Here is a 27,117-nt window from a genome sequence, read left to right on the forward strand (position 1 = left end):
TTACTAGCCCTCCCACGGAGGGAAGGGGGGATGATGGAAGTTAACTGACTTCACTATTCTAATTTTTTTGTCAAATAATGTCAGTATACAAAATTTCAGGTCAATTGGATGAGCCCTTTCTGAGAAAATAGTTTTTTCCACACACACACTAACACACGCCGCTAGGCTTTTACTTTTATATATTAGATAATGCTAAGAATTTAGTAGGTCAGTGTATAACTCCGCCCAGCAGGTGGCGCTGCAGCTTGTTTTTTTTTTCCACACACAGACTAACACACGCCGCTAGGTTTATATATATTAGATATGAGTTGGACTTATGCCGCATTGTATTACCTTTTAGAGCAGAGCGCACCTAGACCCATATTCAACAGATGTACCTTGAAATCTGCTCCTCGTTGAATATGGTCAATCGCTTGCCCGAATTACGTGCATTTCGAAACATAATGCAATTTATACTCATTTTGCGTGGCTTAATGAATCAGGCCCTTTGATTGCTGATCCCTAACAAGAAACTACACAACACTTGTGGTTTCCATAAAAAAATATTGTAAAGGATCTGCTGTGTCTGAAAAGTCATTTCATCTGGTTTGTCAATCAGCACTGCAGGGTTCAGGCAATTGCTAAAGAAATCCTTAATTGCTCATAATTCAACTTACATACTCTGAGTTACATGGACACCTGGCTCTGTATGTATGCCATGTTTGTTGATATGCCTTGAGTATCTATAAAAAATCTCTGTTCCTATAAGCTCTTTTTTTGTGCATCTGACGTGTAAGTTATGTGCATTTTAAGAATTAGGAGTTTGTTAGGGCTTACTTTAGGAATTTCAGGAGTGGGTTTCACAGGAAGGAACTGTTTAACTTTCCAAGGTTTAATAAGGTCAACATGAGATATCTGTTCAGGTTTTCTCTTTCCTGACTGACAAACTTCATAATTTACCTTTCCTATTTTTTCAGTTACATAAAAGGGGCCTTGCCATTTAAGCAGGACTTTACTTTTCCACTGTGGGTACTAGCAATGAAAACTGTCTAATTTCAAAAGTACAGATTCGGGCATTGCACTACACCCCCATGAGCCTGAAGCCATATGGTTTACTTTTTTTTTTACAATTGTAATTATGCCCACAATTGTTTCATCTTTGAGATTTGCTATATCTACTTATAATGCATAACCTTCCTTTCCCAGCTTACTTTTGCTATATTTCCTTATAAGTCCTCAATGAATCTAGCCAAAAATGTATATGGTCAAAACTGCCCCATAACTTACATATATAAACAACTGCAGGTTGTATCATGAAATATTTCTAAAATGGCAGCTAGATTTTGTAATTACCTTTTCTAGCTCTGGTGGGATTGCTATTACTGCCATGCAATTTACATAGTCAAATGCCAAGCATGGACTTCAATGGAGTATAAAGCACACCACCACTGGACTCTAGAGCAGTGGAAATGTGTTCTCTTGAGTGACTAATCACTCTTCACCATCTGGCAATCTGGCAGATAAATCTGGGTTTGGGGAATGCATGGGTGTGATACATATTGTAACAAAAGGAGGCATTTAGCTGGCAATGTGCAGATAAAGCAGGGAAGTAGAGTAAAACATTGGCACAGTTATGTGCCTAGGTGGAGATTAAGCCAGTTAAAAACATATGTGTAGTTTAAATTTGATTTACTTACATGGTTTGAAAGCTGCTTCCTCTCAGCAAACAGACAGGATGGGTCTGATAGTCTAAACAGAACCAGGGCTGGGAGTTTCCTTTTAAAGAGAAGGTGGGTGTGTCACCTGTCCATCAAGCTAGGCCTGTGGGAGGAGTGTCAGGTATAAAACCCTGCTTGTTTCATTGTTCAGGGAGATCAACGCTGGGGAGAGGGGGGGGGAGAGAGAGAGGGAGAGAGAGAGGGAGAGGGAGAGGGAGAGGGAGAGGGGGAGAGGGAGAGGGAGAGAGAGAGAGAGGGGGAGAGAGAGAGAGAGGGGGAGAGGGGGGGAGAGGGAGAGGGAGAAGAAAAAAAAATAAAAAAAAAAAAAAAAATGAATGAATATAAAATGAAAATGTATAGCAAGCGTTTAGGGTCTCCATAATTGCTGTACAAGTATACGGTGTCAAAACATTTATTACCATCCTGACAATAAATAACCATAAAAAGGAAGAAGTTGTACGCGTGTGCTTCACCAGTAGTGGGCTCTTGCCACAAGTGGTGTCAGGAGTGGGATGCTCTGGGAAGCAAGTTTCCGCTACCCAACCCATGCAGACGTCAACATAGAGGAAGTACTGAGAACCCTCGTGAATGTGGCCGCTGGGCAGCAACAGCAGCAAGCTCAGATGCTACAAGTCGCCGAGGCACAGGTGGAAAACACAAGGCTCTTAAGAGAAAAGTTAAGCCAGGTGAGGCATGACAGAAATGAACCACCTGGTCCTGTACTCCTGAAAATGTCACCAGGTGATGACTTAGAAGCGTATATGGTGTCCTTTGAGAGACTTGCAAAAAGCGCAAAATGTCTCCTAAAGATTGGGCTGAGAGACTGGCGCCATACCTGACTGGTGAAGCTCAGCGAGCTTATATGGATCTAGATGAGGAACGGGCCTCTGATTATTCGTGCCTAAAGTCTGAGTTATTGGCTCGCATTGGAGTTTCCGGGCCAGGCCGAGCCCAGCGCTATCACCAATGGCGCTATGATAAAGAAAAACCGGTCAGAGCGTAAGTCGCTGAGCTTTCTAAAATTTTAAAGAAATGGCTGCAGCCTGAGGAGAATTCGCCTTCTCGGATTATTGAAGTTCTAGCGATAGATCACTGCATCCGGGGGCTGAACCGCGATTGGCAAAGGTGGGTGCTGCAATCAGACTCACAAACTTACGAAGAGCTTGCCACCGTGGTAGAAAGGTTTTGTGCGCTACAGCAAATGACTAAAGAACCTGCATTTGTGCCAAAGCCGCTGCCGCGCCAAAAGCCAGGTTTGACAATCCTTGCTACAGGGCCCAATGGCAAAACTGCTACGGACAGAGGGCCAGGTGCAAAGCTGTCTAATCTGAAGTGTTTTGAATGTGGTGAGCCAGGCCACTTTAAGGCAGAGTGTCCTAAACTACCGGAACCCATGGACTGTTCCATGGTACGTATTGGGCCTGCATTTCCAAGCTGTTTTACCATGAGTCCCAAATCAGGAAGTCCTTGTTTGTTCCGGGTGACTGTGCTAATCAACCAAAACCTTGTTCTGGCCTTGGTTGACTCGGGGAGTGAACTCTCATTGGTTTCCAGCTCTGCCTTACCCAAAACCATAACTTCTCGGTTGCCCAAGGTGAAGGTTCTTTGCGAACATGGCACGACAGAGTATGAAAGAACAATACTACCAGTCACAATCAAAGACAAAACTGTTATGGTGGTAGCTGCCATAGCACCTAAACTCCCATATCCACTCATTTTGGGATGAGACTTCCCAATATTTAATGATGTCCTCGGTGAGCGGATCCGGCCGGACATGCCGGCAACTGATGCAACGGTCGGAAGCCCGGTCTTAAAGGAACCGCCTAAAAATCCACAACATCTGGAAATCGATCTTTGGGAACCGCCAAACCGGAATGCCATCCTGGGAGTCACAGCAGGAGTTCCACAAAAGCATCCACCTGTGGGGAAACATGGACAGTCCAAACTAGCATTGGTCGGTGATGTCGCAGATGAGCCCACCCCGCCTGTCAGTGAGGATATGGACAGGTCCGCAATACCAATTTTGTTTCCTCTGCAGGACTTTGCTCGAGACCAACTTAATGATGCCACTTTGGAACATGCCTTTAAAAGTGTGACTGAGGTAAATGGGGTAGCGAAAGCCGCCCAGCCTGCAGAAGGTATACCATATTTTATTGTTAAAAATAATTTCTTGTATAGAGTTGCTACTGTACAGGGGAAAAAAATAGAACAATTAATGGTTCCTCAGGTCCATGTACCCCTAGTGTTAAAAGCAGCACATACACATGTCTGTGGGGGACACCTAGGGGAGGACATAACACGGGAACGAGTTCTGCTTAGGTTTTACTGGCCCGGTGTACACATGGCAGTGAAAAAGTATTGCCGGTCCTGTCCCATTTGTCAGAGAACCTGTCCCAAACCCATGTACAAGGCACCTCTCATTCCAATACCAATAGTACAAGTTCCCTTTGAACGGATAGCTATGGACCTTGTGGGCCACTGGAAAAATCAGCACGTGGGCACCAATATATACTAGTGGTGCTTGACTATGCAACCAGGTATCCAGAGGCAATTCCCCTACGAAACATAAAGTCCAGCACCATAGCTAAAGAACTGGTATTGATGTTTACACGCTTGGGAATACCCAAAGAAATTCTCACAGACCAGGGTACTCCATTCATGTCTAAACTGATGAAGGACATGTGCCAGTTGCTAGGGGTTATGGTGCTTCACACCTCTGTATACCATCCACAAACAGATGGCTTGGTGGAACGCTTTAACCGCACATTAAAGCACATGCTCAGGAAAGCAGTGGCTTAAGAGAAAAAAGATTGGGACACTCTTATTCCCTATTTGATATTTGCCATCCGTGAGGTACCTCAAGCTTCAACAGGGTTTAGTCCCTTTGAGTTATTGTTTGGGAGACAGCCCAGGGGTATCTTAGATATGTTAAAAGAAGGCTGGGAGCAGCAAGGTCCCAGGGAGCCAAATCTGGTACAATTTGTGTCCCAAATGTATGAGAGGCTAGGAAAGATAGGGCCCATTGTGCAGCAACATGTAAAAGAGGCTCAGGAACGACAGAAGAAAAGTTATGACAAAAGTGCTGTTGTTCGATCTTTCAAGCCTGGGGACAAGGTCCTAGTCCTGGTTCCTACCCGGAAAAGCAAACTTTTCGCCCATTGGCGGGGTCCATATGAAGTTCTAGAGGCTGTTGGTCCTGTCAATTACAGAGTCCGCCAGTTAGGTAGGAGAAGGGAGGAGCAAATATATCATGTGAACCTCCTTAAACCCTGGCATGATGAGGAAACCTCTCCTCAGATAGTGAGTACTGCCATTGAAAAGTCTGAAGTGCCCATAGAGCCAGCCTTGTCCATTTAGCAGAGACAACAGACTGAAGAAATGATTCGCCAGAACAGGGATGTCTTCTCTTCCATTCCTGGGCGCACTACATTAATCGAACATGACATTGTCACTGCGCCAGGAGTCATTGTAAAGCAGAAGCCGTATCATATTCCAGAAGCCAGACGGGTGGACGTGAGAAAGGAGGCCGAGAAGATGCTCCAGTTAGATGTAATTGAAGAGTCCACTAGTGAATGGATAAGTCCCTTTGTGCTTGTCCCGAAACCCAATGGGACAATTAGGTTCTGCAATGACTTTAGGCGCCTAAACAGTATGTCGCAGTTTGATGCCTATCCGATGCCACGTGTGGATGAACTAGTGGAAAATCTTGCTGGTAGCAATTATTTAACAACCCTTGATCTAACAAAGGGTTATTGGCAAGTTCCCTTGACTTTCACGACCAAGCCAAAGACTGCATTTTCCACCCCTGATGGTCTCTATCAATATAAAGTCCTACCCATTGGTTGCATGGGGCACCTGCAACCTTCCAAAGGGCTATGAATAAATTGCTACGACCTCACACAGCTTATGAAGCCGCTTACTTGGACGATATAGTGATTTATACCCCAGACTGGGGATCACATTTAGCCAAAGTTGAGGCGGTCTTATCTTCATTACGGTCCGCAGGGTTAACAGCTAACCCAGAGAAATGTGCCATAGCCATGAGAGAAGCCAAATATTTGGGGTACATTGTTGGTCGAGGGCATGTAAAACCCCAGCTAGACAAAGTGGAGGCAGTCAAAAATTGGACAAGACCAGAGAAAAAGTCACAGTTAAGAGCCTTTTTAGGCTTAGTAGGTTACTACAGGCGGTTTGTAAGCCACTTCACCACTAGAGCTGCTCCACTTACGGACATGTTAAAAAAAAGTTGTCCAGATAGATTAACCTGGTCTGACTCTGCAGAAACCGCTTTGTCTGATCTTCAGTTAGCTCTTTGTTCCTCTCCAGTTCTACAAGCACCAGATTTTACCTGGAGGTTCTTCCTCCAAACTGATGCTTCTGGTGTTGGCTTAGGTGCAGTCTTGTCACAGGAGAAGAATGGAGTAGAAAATCCTGTCCTGTACCTAAGTCGTAAGTTGCTTCCAAGGGAACAAAAATATGCCACTGCGGAGAAAGAATGTCTCACCATAAAATGGGCTACAGAAGCTCTGCGCTATTATCTCCTAGGCAGAGAGTTCACCCTAATAACATTAAGATGGATGCAGAACAACCGGGAGGTAAATGCCAAGGTAACCCGCTGGTTCTTGGCACTACAACCTTTCAAGTTCTCAGTGGAACATAGGCCTGGGATTCTACACAAAAATGCAGATGCGTTGTCACGAAAATATGCGCTCCTCGCGAAGTCCGTGTCCCCCTACTTGGAGACGCTAGGGGGAGGGATATGTAACAAAAGGAGGCATTTAGCTGGCAATGCGCAGATAAAGCAGGGAAGTAGAGTAAAACATTGGCACAGTTATGTACCTAGGTGGAGATTAAACCAGGTAAAAACATATGTGCAGTTTAAAATTGATTTACTTACATGGTTTGAAAGCTGCTTCCTCTCAGCAAACAGACAGGGTGGGTCTGATAGTCTAAACAGAACCAGGGATGGGTGTTTCCTTTTAAAGAGAAGGTGGGTGTGTCACCTGTCCATCAAGCTAGGCCTGTGGGAGGAGTGTCAGGTATAACACCCTGCTTGTTTCATTGTTCAGGAAGACTAACGCTGGGGTAGCTGGCTAATCTTGAGAGAGAGCTGGTCTATGTATAGCAAGCATTTAGGGTCTCCATAATTGCTGTAAAAGTATACGGTGTCAAAACATTTATTACCATCCTGGCAACAAAAAACCATAAAAAGGAAGAAGTTGTACGCGTGTGCTTCACCAGTAGCGGGCTGTTGCCACAATATGTTCGACAGTTACATGATTGACATTTATATGGTTGAAACCATAATATAGAGAAGATTGGAAAGTCGCCAATAATAACATTAACAGTATTATTGGGTCAACAATTGAAATATAGACAGTATATTAGGTTGGCAATTGAAATGTCAACACTATTATTAGGTCGACAATAATATCGCTAAACCCATACCTAACCTTACACTCAGGATACACTCTAGATTTGTACAGACCTGGCAAGGCGCGGAGTCTAACAACCCCCTGGTTTTCACCAAGGTGGGTTGGACTTAGCTGCTAGGGAACTGCAGGTCGTGGCCCTTGGTTTGGCCCCTAGACATGAACGGAATAGGTGAAGCTGACAATACACTGGAGTGGAAGTAGATACTTTGAGGGTGCTGTGGTGTTCACTGGAGGATGGTAGAGGAGAATCTGTACGGAGCAGGCGGAGAGCTGGATGCGACCTGATGGTTCACGGAATAGATGACATGAGAGTGGTCTAGTATGTAAGCCGGTTCGGTACACAGATCAGATGGCCGCGATACACGGGATTAAGCAGGAGAGTAGTCTGGTATACAAGCCGAGTCGGTGCACAGTTCAGATGGCCACGGTAAACTGGATTAAGCAAGAGAGAGGTCTGGTATACAAGCCGAGTCTGTACACTGTTCAGATGACCACTGGAGTAAGCAGAAGAATGGTCTGGTATACTAGCCGAGTTGGTACACAGTTCAGAGCGAAGACCTCGCAGATGCAGTAATAGAGGAAGCCAAACCAGAGACGCCAGAACTGACAGCCACAGAGAGCTCCGGGAACACAAGGGTTGAGTCAGGAAGATTAACCTGTTGATCTGACATAGGTATGATGTAAGATCCTCCCTTTATTTCAGATTCTCCGCCACCAGGTCACATGATGTTTTCCAATGGGGAGTCACATGAGCTCCTACCCGTAAACCAGAATAGCGGCTGACAGGCGCTGGAAAGAAGACAGGTGAGCGCTCTTACACTCTATCCCTAACCCTAACGCTATCCATATAATAATGTCTACATTAGAGTTGTCAACTTAATAATACTGTCTATATTTCCATTGACGACCTACTGTTGTCAAATTTCCGAATGTCTACCGAACAAATGTCTAGCCGTCAACGCATACCCAAATGCATACTGCCAACTGTAGAGTTTGGTGGAGGAGGAAAGATGGTCTGTGCTGTTTTTCATCATTTGGCCTTAGTTCCAGTGAAGGGAAAACTTAATGCTACAGCATACATTGACATTCTAGAGAGTTTGTGCTTTAATCTTTATGATTACTGTGGCAGTGAGGTTATGGAAACCCGATGCTATTATGTGAAGTCACCGGGCCTTTCACTAGCTTCTTTCACAAAATGATTTCAACTTAATCTATTGCCCCTATTTTGTTCTTCTAATATTTATAGAGCTGCCAAATGTGTGTGATTTAGTATATGTTGAATGTATATTTGGGCTATAGTAAAATGTGTTTGTGTATCTGTATTTTATAAATGTACTTATATATTTTTTTTATTCTTTTTTTAAAAACACTTTTTATTTGTATTATTTGTAATCTTTTTTTTTTGGTATACAATGTGTTACCATGCACACTCATAGGGTGGGATGCAATAACTATGCTCTGACACTAGGGGTGCTGTGTTAGAAACTCATCTCCCCCATGCAGGAATCCGCAGTAATAACGTCACTAGTGTTTTTCTGTCCTCTCCACGGGCATCATTATTATGCATGGAGATATTAATTTCTATGAGCTCTGTTTCCCCATATTTCTCAACAGTAATAGGAGATAACAGATGCCCCAGGACTTTCATTGATGACAGCCTGTGGGACAGGCGGTTCCCTAAATCCCACGTTGATGGCAATGAAAGGATTAAGTACAGTCTAATAAATGTCTAATAACTGATAGGTGTAAAATGGCTCCGACCGAGTAGCCACATTGCACCTCTGAAGTCATTAGAAACACATCTGTTAAGAAGCATTATTATTCCTCACTGAAGACAAATAAAGAAAAATTACCAGCAGAATGAGCTGGTCATTTCATAACTTAATCTTACTTTATGTGACAGTATTATGTGTGACATTTTTGGGATGAAACTCTCTCCTCTCTCTCCGTTCAGAGGTTCATTAAAACTTGGTAAAATATATGGTGAGGCATTTTATGAATGCACAACATAATTTATTGTAGGTGATTGACAGCAATTACCACAACTAGACACAATATTATAAATTGTAAGATCCCTGTATATGTATATGGAAATGTAATTGTCGTATGGTAGCTAGAAGTGATAATGCCTCCGGGATATGGTGCTTTTTTACTATTACATAAGATAGCTGCTATGACGGAAGGTAATCTGGGTGTGTTACCAAAATCTCTGTGGCTCACATCTGAGAATCTATTTGCGCTTGTTTGTCTACTTGACTTAATTTTATTGCAATTTTAATTTACTTCATAAAATTATCTTTTTAGGGCCTTCGAATAAGATGATTTGGGGCAAATTGTTGTCCTAAAGAATTTTGGGACACATGTAAACTTATTTTATTAATTTTATAATCTAATAGCTATTAACATTAAATATTGTGATACCATATATTAATATACTATAATGCAATCATCATCTTAATTTATTTATAATTATTTTTAAATAGTTATATAGTTGTTCCATTAGAGACATTTTCAGATTACTCCACCATTACAACATTACCTGATGTGCCTGTATATATGTATGTATACAATCATCAATACATCTCTGTATAATATGTATATATCCAGTGCTCGAAGTGTGCCAGTATGAGACAGTATGCCATACCATCACTTCTAAATTTCCATCTCAACCACTGATCTAGCTTTTGGAAGTTAGAAAAACAACTAAATTTAATATTGCTACATGCTTAACGCTGCATCCCCGGAAACTTCACACCTCAATTCTTCTGTTAGTCACACAGCCCTGGCTGAATGCAATCTGACTCTGAGGAGGGTGGTGTTTCCGCTCAGAACAAAACAATGTTAAAAACCTGTAGCTTGCAGCTTCTTATTGGTCTTCCTGTTTACCCCCATCTCAGCAACATTTTAAATTAATAAGCAATAGCTGAATGATAACTGCAAAGGCTAACTGGAAGTATATCTTTAAAAAGCATTTCCACTTTCAAACTAGTTACTTTCATTAAATCTATTAAGTTCAAGCATACATATTTTCAAATACAACATGATACTTCTGAACTTTTGTTCCATATATGTAGTAATGTATTTACTCCTGTTGAGTAATATTGTTTATTGTGCTACTCTTAGTAACAGACAGTGCTATGCAGCCTTAGGACTGTCTGACCTGCCCACTCCCACTTGAACTCCATTTTGTGTCATCTTATTGGCAACCGTTAGCTCTGAGTAAAGTCGGATTAAAACACTAGCTTCTCCATAGTTACTGCAAGCAGCTTGGAAGTGATGCCACATGAGATAGACAGAAAGGACCTGATTCAAGTCTGGACACAACATGCTAGCAAGTTGCGTTTTAAAAAGGGCAGGGAACTACCAACCATATTCAAATCCAAGCATATCTCAAGATTCACTTCCATTTGAATCTGGATCTAAGTACACTCTGTCTACACAGTACTTACTGTACATAGACACACACACAACAGACTGTAGTATACGCACAAGCATATGTACAGTAAGAGGTCACATTAAAACGCATTAAAAAATTTGATCATGAACTAAAATAACTTATCAGCTTAATTATTTATATAAATATTAAATAGCAAATAATATTTTTTGGGGAATTTTTTTGTATGAATTACATAATTAAAGATGCAAGCATGCTGTATATACATTGCTTTTTTATAGTCTATCTTATTTGCTTACAGATGTTCTGTGCTGGCTAGTGGTAAGCATATGTGTACTTTTTAAATCAAAGACATGCCATGAGAATCCTTACTATCAGTTGGCATTTATACTTGCTTTTTAGCTGGTGTAAATGATATGGCTCAAAACAAGTGTACTTATGAGAATCCCAGGGTTTGAATTGGCCCCATATGCATCAGAATACAGTTACTGTATATGGCCTGTGTTATTTCTCCCCCTTCCCTTCAGCATTCCATGTCTCAAGTTGTAGGTAGTCGTAAGTGTCATTTGCTTTCAGAGATTAATTGCATGCAATTGCGCTCATTGGTGTTAGGTCCGTTTCTGAGCATGAGCAGAAATACTTCATGCAAGATATGCTATGCAAATGGCGTACGTCTGAACATCTGAACATGAATCAAGCCCATAATCTTAGTGCTGTGGCAATGCTTGCAATGTTGCAGTGGATTATGGGAGATGTAGTTTACTGCCATAATCATTACACACAGAGCTGAGATGTAACCAAAGGTTCCCTAACCCCCGGCCAGAATTGAATTTTTGAAAGTGATAAGCCAGAAATCTATTTCTGGGAAGAAGCTGCTACAAACATATTTCTAAAGTCACAATAATAAAACAGGAATACAGACACTTTTATTGGTCGAACTTATTTCAAGATGGAATTATCCTTTTAAGGGCTCCATCTAATAAAATTTATTCATATTGCAATCCAGCATAAACTGTTTACAATGTTATTGGTGCCTGCTATAATATATTGAAAGAAAACTTAATAAAAATACTATTTTTTTATTATAAGCTTGGAAGAAAAATCAATTCTATTAAGGTTACATGACAACCTCTGTGACATAAATAAACACATTAACAGTCAAAAAGACATTAACCACCACAAATAATAAAGTAAAAAACTCAGATATTATTAAAATTGTCTTATTCTTACTCTAAGAGATGTCAAATCAAAGAGCGGAATATTGACACTATATAAAAATGTTTAACTTATGGGAAATAAAAAGATAAAAATGAGTGTACAGTGCTTAAAAATACAATATATACATGAAAGCACATAAGATAAAATATATAGGATACATAAAGTACAAGAAAGAAACATATTTTTCTGGTATATAAGGCAGTTGTTCATTTAGGTATGTGATTCTACATACAGAGTGAAGTATCACAGTTTTACATATATCGCATTATGGAAGAAAAACTTCTATTTGGTCAATCAACCATAAATGTCAAAAGACAACAATTTATCTCTCATGGAAACCAAACTACCAAAATTCCAAGGGTCTTTGGGGTAGATTCGGATGTATATAAACAAACAAAAAAACCTCTATGAGACATGTATAAATAGCCTATTTATGACCATACGATGTCAGACGCATATCAAGATGCATCCAGCTCTGCACTAGTATCTTATGCGCCAGGTTTATGTCAAGTCTATATCATATACACTTACACCCAACCAGGTCATAAGCAAAAGATTTTTTAACATTTGTTTTGATAGTAATAAACAGGTATAATCTTCCTTCTTGAGTATGAATGAATGTAGAAAAAATTTCAGCTACCTTGATTCCCTTAATTAGACTTTTGGAAAAAAAAATTGGTGAATATCAGATTGGTAGATCAAGTACTTTATTCGCTTTGCCAGGATCTAAGAGTTATCAACATTTTTAAATCTGATCACTACATTTTGGCGACTGTGCTTGACCCTAGGTTAAAGAGTTATGTGTTATATTTATTTCCAAATGACACATATTTCAAGAGATGAAATGAGTTGCTGGTCAGCCAGTTGACAGCTCAAGTGGTACATGACACCACAAGGTATATTCCTCCAGTTTCTATTGTGACTGCAGCTAGGAAAAAATTAATCTGCACAACATTTCAACATCTGCTCTGGTCTAAAAGAATTGCCCCAAAAACGTGACAGCTTTGGCTTAATATATACTACAAATTTCATGAGAAAGTCCTGACTGAAGACTTGGAAGAAAACTACCAACACTTTTATTTCACTTGCATTAATTACGCTGCCTAACTGCACTGGAGGCTGCTAAGAACCCTGATACCCCTTCAATGTCTCTCTGTGAAATGACGCCGGATCTTGTTTTCGGAAGTAATTTATAGAATGAAAGTTTTGCGAGATACGACGATGCAATTCTGACATTTTGCCTCCTTTTCAGGCCCGAACGCGTGCGACAGTACCAAGCCGGCTCGCGAGCTGGCTCGGATACCCTAAGTTCGGGTGGGCTCGGTTTTTGGGAAACCGAGCCCGCCCATCTCTAGTAGAAATGCATATTTTACGCTAAAAAATGGACCCAACTCAGTGTTTTTTTGTGACCATAAGTAAAATGTATTTTAAGTTTTTAAAATTTACATTGCCATATACAGAAGCTTTTATGAAGCAACAAATGTTTTGATATCCATGGTAAACTAAAAATATATTGACGGAGCTATTATTTTCTTGGTAAACTTTGGAATCTGGCATTACTGAACATGCAGACCACACCGGGTGCCACTAACTATGCCACTGTAATAAAAAGAAAAAAATGACAAACTCAAGCACTTTTGCATCAGTTAGACAAGCACCAGAGCCTGGCGAAATCTGTTCCATCTGTACTTTGTCATACCTATCTATTGTACTGTACAAAATACTGCCAATGTACATGTTAAATTAGATGTTTGTAACTCTTCAATGCTATTTTAGACAAAGACCATAATATGCCCTTGATTTTTTGTTAATACGTAAGTAATAGGTGATATTATTATATTATATTATTCTCTATTAAATGTTATTCATTAGGATGACATGTTTATATTATGAATGTTGGGGCTCTGTTTGGAAAACAGACAATTACTATTCATCTCCTGGAAAGCAGAACAATAGCAGACCCTCTGGAACACAATGCCCCAACCAGCCAAACAATAAATAAAGACATTTTTTTGTTTAATAAATAGGCCTCCCTCCATCAACTAGTCAACCTTAAAATTAAATGAAAATCATTCACATTTAATAATTATGCCTATTTCCCCCAACCAGGCTAACATTAAATTAATTGTGTTTACATTTAATAAATTAGTCCCCAACATTAAATTAATAGCATTCCCATTTAATTTGAAACCCTATTTCCCACCACTAAATTTATTATCACTATCATAGATTTGTAAGGCACCACAGTGCTCTGCAGTACCAGACTGTGGGAAAAAACATAAAACAAAGACTTACATAGAACAGGTAGACAAAATAAATGCAGACATGAAAACAGAGGGTAAGGGTGGCTCTGCTCATGAGAGAGCTTACAATGTAATTGGAAGCGGGTACAGCTGAAATAAGAGGAGCAAGTGTGATACAGAGATGTTTTAGCATGAGATCACTTATGATCACACTTGGTGAAGAATGGCCTGTGGACCACTATTGCTGTTGTTACATCAATCTTTTAGAGAAGACCTGTTTCAGCATGAGTGTATGTGTAACCTACATTATGTACTGTAAAAATATTGTTGTAAGTGTTTTATTATTATGCATTAATGTGATGTGTTGCTCTGGTTACAATGTAATGGGTCTGCAGGGCTTGCCACACCGAAGAAAGATTACATATAATCAGATTTCTCCATTATAGGACAAGGTGATGTCAGTGATGTAACTCTATGGAGTGGTGTCAGCTCAGATGGCCTCTATTTAGATTCAGCAGTTCGGTGGCTGGAGTCAATCTGTTGGTCAGGGCAAGAACTTCTGAGGTGGATAATTGGCAAGAGTCTCACAGTCCCTCTTAGAGTATTCGAAGATAAAACAATCAGTATACTGACCTGTCCTGCGGATGGTTGTGCAGCGCACATATGGCTAATGGAGGGTAGGATTCAGGGTGGAGGTGAACAACACAAAGAGGAGGGATGGCTCATCCCAGGGCTGATCCGTGTGGTACTTGTACTAGAATAGCTCTTCCTGTGGAGGGATCAGCCAGCAGGAAGTAACCAGGAGTTAAAATGGCCAAATACTAGGCTAGGAACAGTCCCAAATAGCGCTGATTGGAAAAAAATAAAATTAAAATATAATGAGCCCTTGCGTACAGGTGCTACAGTTTGGAATGCTTTGCCTTTGGGCTAATGGCTGGGTGACTGCAGTATACCCTTGGTTTTGCCCCCAGATTGGCTCCATTGGTTGCACCACCATTGTTATGGCCCTGGCACATATAATCCTTGATATGCTATAGAATATTGTGAGATGTAAGTGATATAGCAGATAATGTTTTGGCTGTTTTCTGTGACATCATTTGTCATGTGTGACATCAAGTTCTAATTTGTCATGTTTTTTTTCTTCTAAGTTTTGTTGAATTATTTTTATTGACATATATTGACTGCTACATTAAGATGATGTGTACTAAAATTAACTCTCTCTGATGAGGGATACTAACAAGATATGGGCAGACTGGTGCATTACATGTGCTGGCTTGTACACAAAAAAAAGTAAAAATGAAATTCCATTTTGAAGGACAAGCTATTGACTTACACTTCTAAAGGTGGAGACAGTGCAAATAGGGAGGCATTCTTCATTTGTGAGTGTCTATAGAATAATTTTGGTTACAGAGAATAACCTGATATTCCCAAATATCTTGAAGTGGCAGTGCCAGCCATTATTTTCAATAGGATATATTTAAAACCATCCAAGAAATGCATTAACATGGAGGTCTAAAAGTAACAGTAGACAGGACTTTAAAGTGGCATCTTTACGTTTGACAGCATGCTCATTCCAATCTTGAACTACAATCCTGCAAATGGTTGTGCAAAGAATCTTCACGGAAGCACTTCCAAAAATGTTACTATTTATATGTCCACATTCTTGACTTTTTACGAGGAACAACCTTTGTATTTTTATTTTAACTACTATTCAAATAGGTACAGAACTATGCAGATGTGTTTAAGAGCCTATCATAGCTTGGAAAGTAAGCTTGGAGTGATAACTTAACCAGGTTAGAAATCAGAGGTAAAAGGGATTGGAAAGTGCCAGTGTTGCTCACCAAGGAAACGTTCACTTTATTTTTAGATCCTTATTGAAATGCATAAAAAAGTTGCTGTGCCAACAGTCATCCACTATGTTTTTGCAAGTTTGGGAGTAACCTTTATCAGGGAGTCTGATTGTCTAATGAAATTTGCACTTGCAAGTAGAGATGATCAGTCTAATCAGCTAACCTTAACTAAACTGTTAAAGTATGTAGTCACACTGTTAGATAATGAGCTTAAAAGATTAATTAGATCAAGTTGTCAAGTTTATGGACAGTTTATAGCTGGCAAATATAAAAAAATGCCACTCTAGGAAATTAAGGATACTGTACTGTCTAGCACGATTGGCACTATAAGAGACAGGAGTGTAGTCTAACATGCCACTGGTCTTCACCAGGGATCCTCACAAGGGAGTATGAACCCAGTTTCAAGTTACACATAGGGTCACGGACAGTAAAAAAAGGATATCACAAATATCATAGAAGTAAAAAAGACCAAATAATGTGTTGCAATATTGTGTAGAGAGCTGACTTTAAATGGAGTAGGCAATTTGAATTAGGTGGGCAACATGACATCAGTGGTCACATGATCTGAGTCTGGTGTGTGACATCAACTTACAGCAAAGTCTAAGGTTAAGTTGTCAATACTCATCCTGGATGTCTCTGTTGCTTTCAACACTGCTAATCACCATTGTCTCCTGCACACCCTTTATACCATTGGACTTTATAGAGCAGTTCTTTACTGGCTCACTGACTTTATAGAGCAGTTCTTTACTGTCTCACTGACTACCATTTGAACCACTCCTTTAGTACATCTGGAACATCATCCCCCCCAATCCTACCATCTGTTGGAATCCCACAAGGCTCTGTTCTCTGCCCTCTGTTTTTATCTCTGTACACCTCTTCTCTTGGGAACTGATTAACTCATTTGGGCTATAGTACAACATTTACTCTGATGATACCAACATTTACTCTGATGATACCAAAATATACCTCCCCTACTGCACTATCCTGTGAGAAATTATCTCTCTGCTATCTCCACATGAATATTCCAAAACTCAACATGTCAAAGACAGAACTTATCATCTTCCCTTCTCCACCACCTCCTATCAAGGCTCCATCACATCAAAAACACAAACGTTTCTCAGTTTCCCAAGGTGCCTTGGTGTCCCACTTGACTCCACCATCTGCTTTATTCCTCATTTCCATTTTCACTCCCAGCCCTGTTGCCTAAGAAATATTGCTAAAGTACACCCTTTTCTTAAACAAGATGCACTCAAATCTCTTATCCACACTCAAATAATCTCCGGCATTGACTGCTGCAACCTCCTACTATCTTTAATGCAGCATCAAGACTAATCTTCCTCTCTCGCCACTCCAGATCTTCAAATCTTTGAACACTCTGTGAAAACCAATTTCTTTCTTAGAGTTTACCCTGATTCCACTTGTACTGCCCACATTAATATACCCTCACAATGGCCCTAATCTCCACTCTGAGCCAACTTCACTCCTTTTGTTTCAGCTGTGTCTTCTTCCAAGTACAATGCAATCTATCTCTTGAGCAGATACCTCCCTATCCTTGGTTTTCCCATGTTCATTTCTTTTGCCTACCATGTATGTCCCTTTTCTATGGATGTCCTGTTATCCCCACCGTCCGGTGCTTTGGAACATTGTGGAGCTTTACAAATCAGTGATAATAATAATAATACTGCTAGCCATGCATTCTATAAATATCTGTGGAATGTTTTACCTTGCAGTCTGATAATCTGCTAACAAAATAGTCCCTATCGTAATGTAGTTTAGCTTATCAAAGTTATATTAAACCTTTCGGTATAAAAAGAAGTTGTTCCATACATGACTAGTGACAGTTGAGCACATAGGTAAAAACATAATGTACATAGCAAAAGGTTTAATCCAGACAAGTCGGTACTGAATATTTTCTCCATCACAAAATCACAAGTTTTGAAGTGCCTAAGTGATACCCCTTGGACAAAAAATGTTTGTGTGTGTGTGGGGGGGGGAGGGGGGAGGGGGGCAGGGGTTGTTTATAACCCTGCTACAAAGCATGGTCCTTACAACCATACTCCTCTAATTGCATCTCCATTAATATATAAACTACTTGCCGGAAAGTATGTTGACTCTAAGACATCACACCCTAATGTGCTTCTTGAACATCAGATTCAAAAACCATGTCCATTAAAATGGAACTGGTTGCTCATGTGCTGCTATAACACCTTATGCTCTTCTAGGATAAACTTTTCACTATGTATTGGAATATGGTTGCAGGGATTTATATCCTTTCAGCCACAAGAGCAATGCTTGATTGTAGCCACTCAACCTAGCCGCTCGATTGTATTGAATCAGTAAATATGAACTTTCTTGGACTACATTAGCATTTCTGCTGAAAATGCAAGATTATTGTTATCATGTAAAATTAACATAATGAGTTGGAAATTGGCCAAATATTTTTTTTCACTATTATAGTTGTCACTGCACATATTAATAATAATAATAATAATAATAATAATAATAATAATAATAATTATAATAAGTGCATTAAGTTAATAATATTAATAATGTTAATATTAATGTGACCTGTTTTGTTCCAAAGTAGCATTTTACTTAACTTCATTCTGGACACATATTTTTCCATGGAGAAATCTGCAATTTTAAATAGATATTTCAGTTACATGCTAACAGGTCTCACTTGGAAATGTAAATTTGTTTGGAAAATAAAATGTAGACATTCTCAATATATAAGTAATTAAATGAATTTGTAAATTAAGTCTCGTAAGGTTAAGTCTATAAATGTAATTGCTACAGTTTGTTCTTCAAAAATATAATAAGCTTAAAACTTAATCAAGATGGGAAATCAGTCAGCTAACATGCCTCTCCCCATTCCTAATTGTGCTAATCTAATGTAATGTATGTTAACGAAATAATGAGTTTCTTGCTGTGACAGTAAGTATTCAGAATGTTATGCCCTAAGTGCATTTTGCAGGTTGGATTGAACCAAGATCATGCCAAGATGAAGGAAGAAGTGTAGCATCACTGTTCTCTAAATCTGCTGATTGAAATCTTGGGATGATATTTCAGTAAGTGTAGAGATGACTAATAGCTGACTCAAGCTGATGAGGTCATTTTTGTTGCAGTCATAGCCGCATCTCATCAGTGAGATGGCCTCTTTGCTTTAATGACTACAATTTCAATTTCTTTTGCTGCATTACAATTTGAATGTAAAAACAAAGTTATCAATATGTAATATACTGCATGATCAAAGGTCAAATGCTGATTATTAATCCTGTTTAGTTTTCCTCAGCTTGTTTTCATTTCAAATAAATCAAGTTTAAAGCTTTATATCATTTATAATCTGAAAATATATATCTACTCTATATACTGTATAATATGTAGTCTCAGGTCTAGTAAAATGCAGAGTTTAATGTTTCTCCTTTTCCTGCATCATACCCACTTTTATATGTATGTATGTTATCTTGCATAAACCTGAAATAAGACATAGACACTCTGGCAAATTAAGGTTGCAGTTTATTTTAGTTATTATAATCTTCGATGTTTTCTGGTCGCAATCAGAGCAGAGCAGTCAGCTAACAACCAATCTTTAAACCAAAACCGTGAGAGACAATCGCTCTTATCACTGTGCCAAGAGTCACATGTTTCCCATTGGTTGGTCCTAAATCTGGCGTCAGCTCGACTGGCGTCAGCTCGACTGCTCCCCTTCTGGACTCGACAGTGATGTGCCATACAAAGCACAACAAGGGGTCCTCCATTCGAAAGGACCAAGGACTAGATTTACTAAGCTGCGGGTTTTAAAAAGTGGGGATGTTGCCTATAGCAACCAATCAGATTCTAGCTTTCATTTATTTAGTACTTTCTACAAAATGACAGCTAGAATCTGATTGGTTGCTATAGGCAACATCCCCACTTTTTCAAACACGCAGCTTAGTAAATCTAGCCCCAAGAGTCATGTTACTTCCAAAGGAAAGGTGACATGCGTCCAATCAGGGTAGCACCTTCGATTAGTCACCAAGTGAACAGCTCTCCTGCCCACTGCTGGGACCCTTTAATGGTCTCCCATGTGCCTATATAGCTGACCTATAAAGATCTCTAAACTCTCATCAGAGAGATGCAAGCCATTCGGCCGAAACAAGTTCCCCTGATCTGCAGTAATGGTCGGGGGGCTATCATCCTGCCTCCCAGGGAAACTCTGACTCACCCAGTGGCTCTGTTTATCATATGTAGAATGGTCCGCAATATGATGGGAACTATCCAAGATAGTCAAGGAATTATGTGAGGCCAGCATATACTCATTGTCACTAAATGGGGATGCTACTGGACTGAGAACTTTTTATTCATCACTCGTTTCTCACAGTTTAATGTACTTTTTAATCCTTGGTCCTTTTATGTGTATTATTATTTCATGCTATTAGGTATATTTTGCCCTTTCTATTACCTGCAATATTGTATGTATTAGAAATAGAAAGAATATTGCCATACTATGTGAAAATAACAGGAGAGCAGAAGTCATTTTGCTTGTTTTATCTAAGGTAATTACCATTTGTCTCAAATGCCCATTGTTAAAAGGTGTATATAAGGTGGCATAGACCTGGTTTGTAATCAGAACAATGTCTGAGTAACTTGACATAGCTTACTGGCAGCCCATGTTAATTTGCTAGATTAACAGGTAATCTGAGAGGTAATAAGGCTAGAACTTCTAGATGATATGTAATGTGCCTCCACAGTAATACTGGCTGAAACAGCATTGGGAAATATATTAATATGTATTAATATAAATGTTATTGTATCAAAATGTATCACAGACTTAGATTGTGTAATGTTGCAGATACAATGTGTCAAATGTAAGTGTAATTTCTTGATGTTATATTGTAACCCTTTGTTAAGTGTATCCAGCTAAATAGCTAATTCAGTCAAGCCATTCCATTGTATAATCAAGGTAACAGAGACTGTATGTCTAACAGTTAAGGTTTTCACTGACAGACCCCTGCTGTAAGGTGGAGGATTGAGACATTTGACCCTACTCCCTGTGTATACAGCAAAGAATATAGGGAGAGCAGAATGCCAAGAGAGCGATTCTAGCTTGGAGGATCCTGGTGAAAAAGACATTAGCAAAAAGACACTGGGCAAGCATTGTAGTGCTGCTGGAGGAAACCCTACCTGTGTGAGCCAGTAACCAGGTTGAGCAACATGGTAACTGTCTAGCTAATCGATAGTGGTAATATTGCGGGAGGATAAGACTCTGAAAGAGACTAATATTATTATTTTGGAGTGCTGACTGCAAGAGGCTGCTAGAGGATACATGCTACCATTTACTCTGTATCTTGTGAACATCTTGTGGTGTTGTCCTGTTGTAATAAAGCCTTATTTGGTATATACTCAGGTCTGCCCAAGTAAGTTGAATCCTACACAGGGTAACCCAGATAAGGGTTGTATCCTCACGCTCATTATGAGCCATTGTGTGTTCATAGTCTTCAGATCTTCATGTATGTCAATGATTAACACTAAAGATCTCCATCTGCCCACGTCAATAATTCCGCATGTACTACTAGAATTTCTAGAACGTCAGAATTCATTATTTCAGCCTCCGATAAAGGGATTAGGGATGGCCATCTAAGGCCTCTTTTCCAACCCACCTGATATCCACGGGGTAGGGAAGTGATGACCAATCAAAGGCAAGGTGGTGCTCAGAATACGTATGAATGACTGATGACCCATATATGGATTTTCCTGTTGGGTTCACCTGTGACAAAAGAATATGCTACATTAGTGTTAATTCACATCTTTACTCGCTGATGTGTGGGTCCCCCATAGCCATCATGAGAACAAGGATTAAACCTTTGCACAAAACAGGAGGTCACAGGCTTGTCACAAAGTCAGATTTTCAGTGGATAGCTAAACCAAGCAGGACCATATCAAAGCAGAAGACTGCTTCAGGGGGCTGTCTGTAACAAGCTAGGTTATCTGCTGAGAAGGTACAATAACGAAGCAGACCCTCGCAGTCAGGTCGCTATACCATTAGGAGAAATGGTAATCCATATGAAGGACAAAAGGCCCAAAAGCCCTGGAGGCTGATATTCAATCGGGCCTTTTTCCTAGGGAAATTTGAAACAATCCTTTCCTGTACTCGCTAAAAGCAATAAACAGCATAGCCCTGGGTTACCAATGGACAAGCGGAAAGGGCGCTTAGAAAGCCAGAAAAGCCGGCTATTAAGCTAAGGTTGAGGCCGGAGATAGTGTTTAAAAGCTCACAATATCCAATGGCATATAGGCAAAACAGGAGCACCTCTTTCAGCTGCAGCATTAGCCGCCTCACTCTGGAAGGGGGGATGCCATTGAGGCCAGGGTCGAGACCCACGTGCACCACAGCATGCTTATTTAGTGCATAGAATTGGAATTTGGAGAGGGGGACCCGTCCACATGTCCTAACCAAAGGTCTCCCCCTTGGGGGTGAACCCCTGCGAATTTGGAGCGCTGAGCGACTGGACATATGTCCGTGTCATCCTGTGCGGGTAAATTCAGCCATTGTTCTTTATTTAAATGGTCAGTTTTTGAGTGCAATAGTTTACAGGCTAGGTGTGGGCCAGTAATAATCATGTACCTGGTGAGGAGAACAGAACCTGTGTCTTTCTTGGAACGTGCGACTAACTCACTGACCCTAAATGAACCCTGAAAGGCCTGAAAATAAGCCTTGCTAAATAAAAGGGTCTCATAAGGGCAGAAGGCCACTGTCACATGCCGATCCCATAGATAAGTGCCATCGTTGTTACCTCCTTCCTGGAAGCGGTGATCCAGGCTACTACTTCGTGTCAAGGCTCCTATGTAGTTGGTTCTGCACATGTGCTGCTTGTTGCCCTTATTTGTTACCTCCTACCAGTTCCCATTGGTGCATAGGATTATGGAGCGCTATTTAAACCTCCCATGGTCCCTCTGTGCATTGCCTGTTCTTTGAGTTACATACTCTTCCTATGGGATTAGGCTCCTGTTGGTTTATCTTCTCCGCTGTGCCTTGCTTTGTTTGTTTGTATCAGCCAGCTCAATTCCACTACTGCTTCCACGCTGGGACTGCCGCTGTAACAAGCAAACTCACCTGCTGCCAGAATCGCTATCCATGGATCAGCCAGATCAATTCCATCGCTGCTTCTACGCTGGGACTGCCGTTGTATAAGTAACTCACTTGTTATTGGAATCACCACTTATGGATCAGCTAAGTTCTCCTTCCTTATTATGTGCATATTGAACTGTCGCTGGAAACAGTAACTCATCTGTAATTACAATTATCATGTATGGATCAGCTAAAGTTCTATTACACGTTTGCCCTGTTTGAACTTCAGCTGTATCAGTGATTTCTCTGCTATTATCCTGAGTTACCAACTGCAAGCCAGCTAGTTTCATCTATCATCTTCATTGACTATTTGAGCTGCTGCTGTATCATGATTCTCCTGCCGTTACTCTGAGTTACTAATTGCAGCCAGCTAATTCTATCATCTCCATTGACTATTTGAACTGTTGCTGTATCATTGATGCTCCTGTTGTTACCCTGAGTTACCAAATATATGCCAGTTATTTCTAAACCATTCTCATTTATTGTTTGAACTGTTGCTGTACCAGTGATTCTCCTAACGTTACCTTGAGCTATCAAAACCTGTGTTTCAAACTCCACCACTTCCCTGTCTCTCATTTGGGAGGCCGCGACCTGCGGGATAAGGGCAGCAAAGCCCATACCTCCTTGCGGGGGTCACTGGTGAAAACTCCCTACCCATTAGACTCTGCACTCCTGAATGAGTACCACTATTTGACAGAGAACAGGGATCCACTAAATATTCTGCAGATTCATGACAGCCACTAGTGCCTCTACCAACAGCTTCAAGATCTCTGTGGAAATGAGGCACCTGCTGTCCGGTTTCTTAGGACGGGACTTCGGGAAGCACCTCAGTGCTTTAAAGATAACGAAGCCCTTTGTAAGATCAGGTTCGCTGCACAGACACACCAAAAAAGAAATGCCTGCTAGTGTGGTCTGCATACTTGTTTTAGATGCCCTGCTCTGAAATCTGTCCTACATGAAGTTGAACATCACATCCGACGGACTTGCAGAGTTCTCAACTGTCGATCTCTGGAAGCATTACTCTTGTCTCCAGTAACCCTGATATGCCTTCCTCGTGGATAGACTTAGGGAGGCTTCAGCTAGACCCAGCATCCTGACTTGACAATCTGCCAATCGGAAGAGGGACATAGAGTTCTGAATAAGTTTTGTGGGGGGCCAGCTCTCTGTAGCGTAGCCATTGAAAATGTGACAATGTATCTGCCAGATCGTGTCCGCGCCCGGGTTATGCCATGCCAGGAAGATTATGTTATTTTCCAGGCACCATAAGATCAGTCTATGCAGCAGGTTGACTGCAGGCAGAGAGTAGGCACTCTGGAAATTAATTGCCTGAAACACCCCCAGGTTATCAAACCAGAATATCACATTCTGGGCAGCGATGGAGCGGGACAATAATTCTAAGCTAAGGTGATGGGAAAGTGGCAACCCCCGGGCGGGCGCATTAGTGCCATCCATGTTTCTACATCCTTGCTTTCAAAAGGGATAAGTTGTAACCCGTTGGCCTTCTCCTGAAAGCTCTTATCATAGGTGCGCCAGGCACCCACCATTTACATGACCAAGTGGAGGTAGTGCAAGACATCAATCTAGTCTCAAAATAACACATGTAGAAGACGCAGCATCCGCTCAGCCAGTTTGTGAACATCATATAAGCATCTTTGACTATGCTCCCTCTTCTGCCAGCTGCTTCCAGACTTTTTTTTAGCCGAGTATGTCTCGGCGAACATATCTACATATATCCATTTATTAATTCTATCTTTTATGTAGGGCCATACTCCCGTCAATAAAGCTGTATTATCACAGAGCATCATTGGACCTGAACCTAGACATGGTGTTACCGCAGCTGCCATTACCTTCTTAGGTTTCACTAGGCGATCCTGAAGCAGTTTTAGCATCTTGTGTGGGCCTTGCTCATCTCCAGATGCTTCATCATCCGTGGATTACATGGGTGCAGTATGTGTGAGTGGTATTGGTGCTGTCATAGTAACATACTCATGATGCTGGGATTCTGGAGCCCTTGCTTTTCCAGCAATCCGTCCTCCTTTCCCCAGATGCTACTTGAGTTACCTTGTCCGCTTGCTTGCATGGAATGAGAAGAAGATTAGTCTGTCTGCTGCGTAGTGACCACTTCTGTCCTCGGGAGTGCCTGTGGTACTGATAAAGCAGACATGTTAATAATGGACCCAGCCGTTGCAGAATGCACATGGGGGCTGGCTGCCTGGCTGGCGAGGGGACACAGTTCTTGCAGTTGATCGGGTATAGTGCAGAAACTGGGAGGGGGGACCTGGTGCATTGCCAAGGAAAGGGGGTGGGGGTAGGTGGGTCAAGAATGGGAGCGCATTGGGCCTAGAAAGGGGGAGCTCTTCCATTTTGTGATGAAACCTGGGAAGGAGGGGGAGAAGGGGCAATCTAGTGTTATGTGACTTTACACTGTCAGCGAACAGGGACGGTGTAAGGGAAGAACCAATCGTGAGGTCTAAGGCACAGGGGGTCATTGTGGGAAGGAGTGTGAAGGGAAACCAGGAGGCTGAGGGATGATTGGGCCATTGTCCATTTGGGAATGGTTGTGAGTTCAGGATCTGTCACGGGGTCCTTGAAAATGGGGAGGAGTGCGGGGAAAAATGAATGGTCGAGGCCCTGTTACTGGCAAGACCTGATATGGTTGGGTGGGTAAAAGGGGGTTTATGGCCAGCTGAGGGAGATTACTGTGAAAATAGCAGGGGAGGATAAACGGGGTGCAGTTGTAGCATGCGTGGAATTGAATTTTCTAAATTTTGCGCCATGGGCCTGGTCCAATCTGTGGCCATGAACAGGGGCAGGGTTGATGTACTGAGATGTGTATCGGATCTGGGGGATGTTTCCCCAAGGGCTCAGGGTTAAAATGATAGAGTCCTTGGTACTTGACAGGCTATGGCTGAAATGAGAGGGCAGCAAATGCATGTCTGTTTGTTGGACATGTTGGGAAGCAACCATATGCTCCCTTAACATATGTGCACCTGCTGGGGGGAGAGGGGTGTTGGTTTTGAGTCTGAAACCTGCTGCAAGTGTACAGTCCAAGTGGTAGAAGGGGAAGGGGTTAACCTTCTGTGCTGCTTCAGCCTGTTTTTCTGGCATGTGTCAGCACCTGAGGTGAGCGAGCATAACGCCTGATCAGGGGCATGAGATATGCGTCTCACAGCAGAGCCCAGCGGTCAAAAGCTGACCATTGTACTCTGTGCATGCTCCCAGCACCCAGTGCCCACACCAAGCTCCGGCGCCGGGCAGTACAGAGCCGACATGGCTTCTGCACCTGGAGAGGGGACAATGTGCCAGACAGGCGATCTGAGCCAAGATTGCTGTGGCTAGGTGGGAAGGGGGTGTGTCCATCTGACAGCTCCCTGGACAAACATGAGAGCCATCAGACAAACAGAATGGTGGGACTCTGTTGCAGCGGGGATGAGACATCTTATTTGGGGAGGGATGGAGCTAAGGCAAAAGGGGGTATTAATGGGAACAGTTGAGGCAAATGAACCAGGGTGGTATGGAGAAAAGAGACAAAGGGTGTGATGAACAGGGACAGAAAAGAAAATAGAGAGGCAGACAGGCAAACAGGAGATGAACAGAGACACAGAATAGCAATGTAAAACAAAGAAAAAACAGTGCCAAAGATGGTCATTCAGCGATACTACGCCTGAGAGCAGCTGCTCCTTTTCAGTGATGATGCAGTAAATAGAGAGAACCCAGCACTGATGTACATCAGGGAATCATATTTTTCAGTCAGTGGTATTTCCTGGATATAATAGAATAGGAATTTTGAAGGGGGTTATGAAACATAGACTAGGCTTGGCTGAGGAAGTAAGGGGAACTTTCTAATACCCCTTTGTTAAGTCAAGAGTAGTCAAGTAGTTACTACCAGAAAGATTTTCAATCAGTTCTTCCACCCGTGGCATAGGGTAAGCATCGAACTGGGATACGCTTTTAACCACCTAAAGTTGTTGCAGAAGCGTATACTCCCATTTGGTTGTGAGACAAGCACAATAGAACTGTTCCATTCCTTTTGGATTCCTCAATCTCATCTAGCTGGACAATCTTCTCAATCTCCTTTCTCACCACAGCCCATCTGGCTTCAGGATGCAGTACAGTTCTGCTACATGACAACTCCCTTAAGAGTGACAATATCGTGTTCAATTAAAGTAGTT

This window comes from Mixophyes fleayi, chromosome 9, assembly GCF_038048845.1.
Source record: "Mixophyes fleayi isolate aMixFle1 chromosome 9, aMixFle1.hap1, whole genome shotgun sequence".
Lineage (NCBI taxonomy): Eukaryota > Metazoa > Chordata > Amphibia > Anura > Limnodynastidae > Mixophyes > Mixophyes fleayi.